This window comes from Callorhinus ursinus, unplaced genomic scaffold (genome assembly GCF_003265705.2).
Source record: "Callorhinus ursinus isolate GAN/ISIS: 27379988/994484 unplaced genomic scaffold, GSC_fseal_2.0 scaffold27, whole genome shotgun sequence".
NCBI classification, from domain to species: domain Eukaryota; kingdom Metazoa; phylum Chordata; class Mammalia; order Carnivora; family Otariidae; genus Callorhinus; species Callorhinus ursinus.
The window spans coordinates 2,767,825-2,772,879 of record NW_027397089.1 but is presented as its reverse complement, the minus strand read 5'-3'; the positions used below and the strand labels follow the sequence as shown (position 1 = coordinate 2,772,879).

The 5,055-nt window shown below is 35.2% G+C and overlaps 2 non-coding genes across 2 annotated transcripts; one reads left to right on the top strand and one right to left on the bottom strand.

Moving 5' to 3' along the window:
• The first annotated feature begins 628 nt into the window (after window positions 1-628).
• LOC112829961 (U6 spliceosomal RNA) lies at window positions 629-735 on the top strand. The gene has a single exon (XR_003209803.1). It is a non-coding gene; the product is annotated as a U6 spliceosomal RNA (small nuclear RNA).
• A 1,222-nt stretch (window positions 736-1,957) lies between these two features.
• LOC112829962 (U6 spliceosomal RNA) lies at window positions 1,958-2,061 on the bottom strand. Its single transcript, XR_003209804.2, has one exon. It is a non-coding gene; the product is annotated as a U6 spliceosomal RNA (small nuclear RNA).
• Between the last annotated feature and the right edge of the window lie 2,994 nt (window positions 2,062-5,055).

Below are 5,055 nucleotides of genomic sequence, written 5' to 3'. Positions count from 1 at the left end.
TGATATTTCAAACTCCCCACAGACTGAAGAAGCCTACCCTCCGGTGGATCTTTCTTCTTTCTAGAGCATAACCAGACTTTTCCAATTTGCTTCTAATTCACTATGGGACATTTGCAGGGATATTGTCTGGTGAGCTTTCTTCTTCCATTCATATTTTTACTACTTTTCTCTAGGGTGATGGATTGAAAGTAATATTAAGAAAAACAAGACATGATTCCTTCCTCAAGGAACTTCAAATTGACTAGAAGCTATAAAAAAAGGTGGAACTCAATAATATAAATTTTGTCCCAAAATACAGATGGGGACTGAAGTGAGAGAAAGATAATTTTTTAATAAAAGGTATTTTTAGGTACAGATTGTGTGAGTGATGTATTCCTATGCAAAGAAAATGAAAAAATAATGAAGTTGAGAAAGTATAAGGATTTTTCTGGAATAACAGAGAATTTGGTTGGAACATTTAATTAACTTAGAATATTGTAGATGCTAAGGCTGGAAGGATAGTTTGGAGTCATATTATGGGGGATTTAGAAAGCAGGCTTAGAGGTTAAGATTTAATATGCTGAGAAAAGAAAAGGAATTTGAATAGAGAAGCAGCATGGACAAACAGATGTATTAGGAAAATTTAGCAGTGCTCACTTTGGCAGAACATATACTAAAATTGGAACAATACAGAGGAGATTAGCATGGGCCCTGAACAAGGATGATACACAAATTCATGAAGTGTTCCATACATTTCAGCATAAGAAACATAGTCAATGATAACGTAGTAGTGTTGTATGGTAACAGATGGTAGCTAGATTTGTGGTGAATATAGTATAACATAGAGATGTTGAATCACTGTGTTGTACACCTGAAGTGAATGTAACATTGTGGGTCAACTATACTCAAATAAAAAGGTTTAAAAAAGAGAAAATTTGGCAGGAATGTGTCAGCAGACTAGGGTAGGAGAGACTCTTGAATCAGAGAGCCAGCAAAAAGGTGTTCATGTAGGTAGGAACTATGAGGCTCTGAGTCAGAATAATGGAAATACATTCTGTAGACAGTGGGGCTATCTACAGAACTGGCCATGTTTTGTCTGTCTGGCACAGTGAGAGGAAGAGCCAAGAATGAATTCAAGATTTGTTTTTGTGACCAAGAGAACAATGAGGCTGTTAAATAGGAGTCAGAAGGAGGAGGAAGAGATTTTGAAAAAAATAGGTTGATAATTTTAGTTTTGTATATATCAAGGTAGAGAATTCCAGCAGGTTTTGGACATAGGTTTAAAAGTTATATGTATAGGGGCGCCTGGGTGGCTTAGTCGTTAAGCATCTGCCTTCAGCTCAGGTCATGATCCCAGGGTCCTGGGATCGAGCCGCACATCGGGCTCCCTGCTCAGCGGGAAGCCTGCTTCTCCCATTCCCCCTGCTTGTGTTCCCTATCTCACTGTGTCTCTCTCTGTCAAATCTTTTAGAGTCAGGAAAATCTTCCCACGGAAGGGAAGACTAAGTTGATATCTGCAGCATGATTAGGGGTTGTCAGAAAGAGATCAGGTAAGAGATAGAATGCTCTGCGGATTCAGGACAATAGCCTCTTAGGCCAGACCTAGGAAGGCTCAGTGTCCTGAGAAGTTCCTCCCTTGGAATCTAATAACAAGGCCTACATATTCCTTTAGGTATAGATCTCTTAAAACTTCAAGCCTTCCCCCCGCCCAAAGAGGCTCCCTGACTTATAAAGTAGTTATGTTTTAGAAGGTCTTGTACAATTCTGATTTTTCCTTAATTCAAAACTGTATATCTAAATTGTCTCTTTTTTTAAACCTTTTTATTTGAGTATAGTTGACCCACAATGTTACATTCACTTCAGGAGTACAAAATAGTGATTCAACATCTCTATATTATACTACATTCACCACAAATCTAGCTATCATCTGTTACCATGCAACACTGTTACGTTATCATTGACTATGTTTCTTATGCTGAAAAGTATGGAATAATTCATGAATTTGTGTATCATCCTTGTTCAGGGCCATGCTAATCTCCTCTGTATTGTTGCAATTTTAGTATATGTTCTGCCAAAGTGAGCATTGCTAAATTTTCCTAATAACATCTGTTTGTCCATGTTACTCCTCTGTTCAATTGTCTAAGGCCTTTAAATTTATCTTGATTTTCTGGGTAATAAGCAGAGGGTTTAGTTAATAATTCCTACTATATTGGCTATAAGCCAAAATTTGGACCTATATTTATTGGCCTTAACTCTTGCCTTCTAAAAACCTTTCCTTGAAATATATGCTCTATCTGAAAATTTCCCCCCTGTTCATACAGTTTTTTTCCCCACTTAATGTTTGCTGTGCTCTTTGACAATTTTCATTGTAATTTTTCCTAACATATTAAGGTGCATATATGCTTTCATTTTTATTAGCTTTTGTAGCATCACTGGAGGCTTGTATATTCTGAAAATTAGCAAAGAATTTAAAATTATTTTATAATTCTGTGAACAGCTGTAAGCATACCTTAGGATTTTTGTAAGAATAATAATAATACCAATATCAGTGATACCAAGGAATAGTCAAATACTACTACAAACATTAATACTACTGTATTAATGAATGTTAACTATATTCTAAGACTGCCTTGTTCAATATAGTAGTCACTAGTCACATATTGCTACTGAGTACTTGAAATGGGGCTTAAACTAAATTGAGATACACTCTAAGCATAAAATATGCATCAGATATAAAAGATGTTGCATTTCTATTGGAAAGCACTATTCTAGGGCATGGTAATAGAAGCTTTTAACTGTCCTTTAAGCTCCACAAACTATCCATATGGGGGGGCAGATATTAGTATTATTCCCATGTTGTAGATGAGAAAGCAGGTCCCATGATAGCTAACCAGTGGCGGAGAAGCCATCTATTCACTCTGGCTCAAACAGAGGACTGGTTTTCAAACAGAAGATAAAAGTTGCTGTTAGGCTCGAAGCACACATTTGAGAATTTGCTTCTGCCTTTGCTTTGATAGTAACTTTTCCATTCCATATATGACACCTGGAGTTGACTTCATTATCACTGTCAGTTTTAAAGGCACAGAACCTTTTACATAGGTGTGCACTATCCAGGTGCATTATGTATACCAAAGTATATAATACACACCACAATATGTAATGTACATGAAACTGGATTCAAATACAAGGCTAAACAACTTACCTAGACCTGGAAGTTGTTGCAGAGACTAAATGGAAGGGCCCCAGCTATATGCTTTATTGTTATAATCTAGCTCGTGTGTGTAGGCTAGGGTATTGTATCTTTGTGATCCACTGGGATAAAACTTGGTACCAATTGGATTTCTAGCCCCTTCCAGCTTCTAACTGGAGCTTAGAGTTTTCATTGCCCAATAGATTCCAAGGTGGTGTTTCTTTGTAATGAGTTATAGAAAGCTCCTTTGGGTCTAACTTTGATAGTGGTTCTGCCCCTGCATGGAGATGAGCCTCAGAGAAATCACACTTCAATTTTTTATGAAGCCACTTCTTTAATTTCTTCTTTAGTCAAATGTTATTATGCCTGTAGCTGTCCCCTAAGATGGAAGAATTTGAAGAATACTCTCTAAAGAATCCTGATTCTTTTGTTCGTTCACCCTTAAGCTCCTAATAATAGCCACTATTGCATCCAGAGCCTGAGAGACTGTGCCTTCTTTCCACATGTTCCACGTTTACTTCTTCAAGTTTCAAGAGTGCCCTGATATTTGGTGAATTGAGAATCTATTCATGTATTATTAACATCATTATATACAGTTGTACATTGTATTCTGGCTCTGTACTATATCCCTGGTGGTCAGAATGAACCAGTTTTTAATATTTCAGACTCAGTAGGAGGTTTTGCAACTTCTCTTGGGGAGTGTTGTTCTCTTGATGTCATTTCCATCCTAAGGCACGTTTGTTTTAAATGTTAATATTGTAACACAAAAGAGACAGTGATGCTTTGTTAAAATTTTATTTGAAGTGTCTTAGGAACTATTAAAAAATATTTGCCTTTTTTTTTCTTGGAATACTTGTATTTCCTCAGTTAACCATGCACTGTTAAAATTAATCCTCTTGATAATTCTCAAGTTTTAGCAACTGTCTTTAATATTTTTAGAACAATTTATGAAATAAGCACTTAAGGCAGCACTTTCTCTATGCCAGGTACTGTTTTACATGCATTAGAAAATATTAATTCATTAATGCTATGATTAAAAGTGTAAATATGTATATTCTGGTGGCTTGAACAAATTATGAAAAACTAAGTACATTCTTGGATATAAAATATACTTTAAAAATTATTATAGTAATAATATTTTGTTGATTGAAAAGCATATAGAAAACCATGATGTGGCATTAATATCGACTATATTTGAGATCTGTTTTTAAGAGAATGAAAGCTATCATCTATCCTTGAAACCATCTACCTATCTGTTCATTTATTTATTGATACTTTAGAATACTTTTTACTTCAAAAGGGTTTTTAATAGTTTGTGGTGTTTAAATACATATAAAAGAACAAATAAGCAAGTGACAAGCATGATCAGAAATAATTTAGAAGAATAAAAATATTTATTGGAATCTGTGAGGAGATAGTCACAAAAACTAAACTCTCTATTTTTTGATTCTCTTCCTTACTACAAAAGGGAAGGAACATGGGATGAATCATAATTTTTGTATGATAAAAATTCAAATGAGTTTGTCTGGAAAGTAATTTTTTCTTAGTACTAAAGTCTAGGAGAATATTTTTGGGGGGTCTCTTACATAAGGGATGCCAAGTAAAAATGTATTTCCACCGTAAGAATGAGAATCTTCTAATGATATTACATTGTAACTTCACAAACACCTTTCTGCTAGTAAGCATGCTAACATAATCCACTGTTTCACGACATGGAATTTAATAAATACAAAGCACACAGAACACCTAAAAATTAGTCAGGACACAAATCCCACAGGTGCTCACATTTTCAAACTTCACTGCTTTCAGCTGAGCTTCAGTATACCCTTGAGAGCAGTTAGTTTGAAGTAGTGCATTCTGGCTAGTGATTATACTTTCTTCCATTA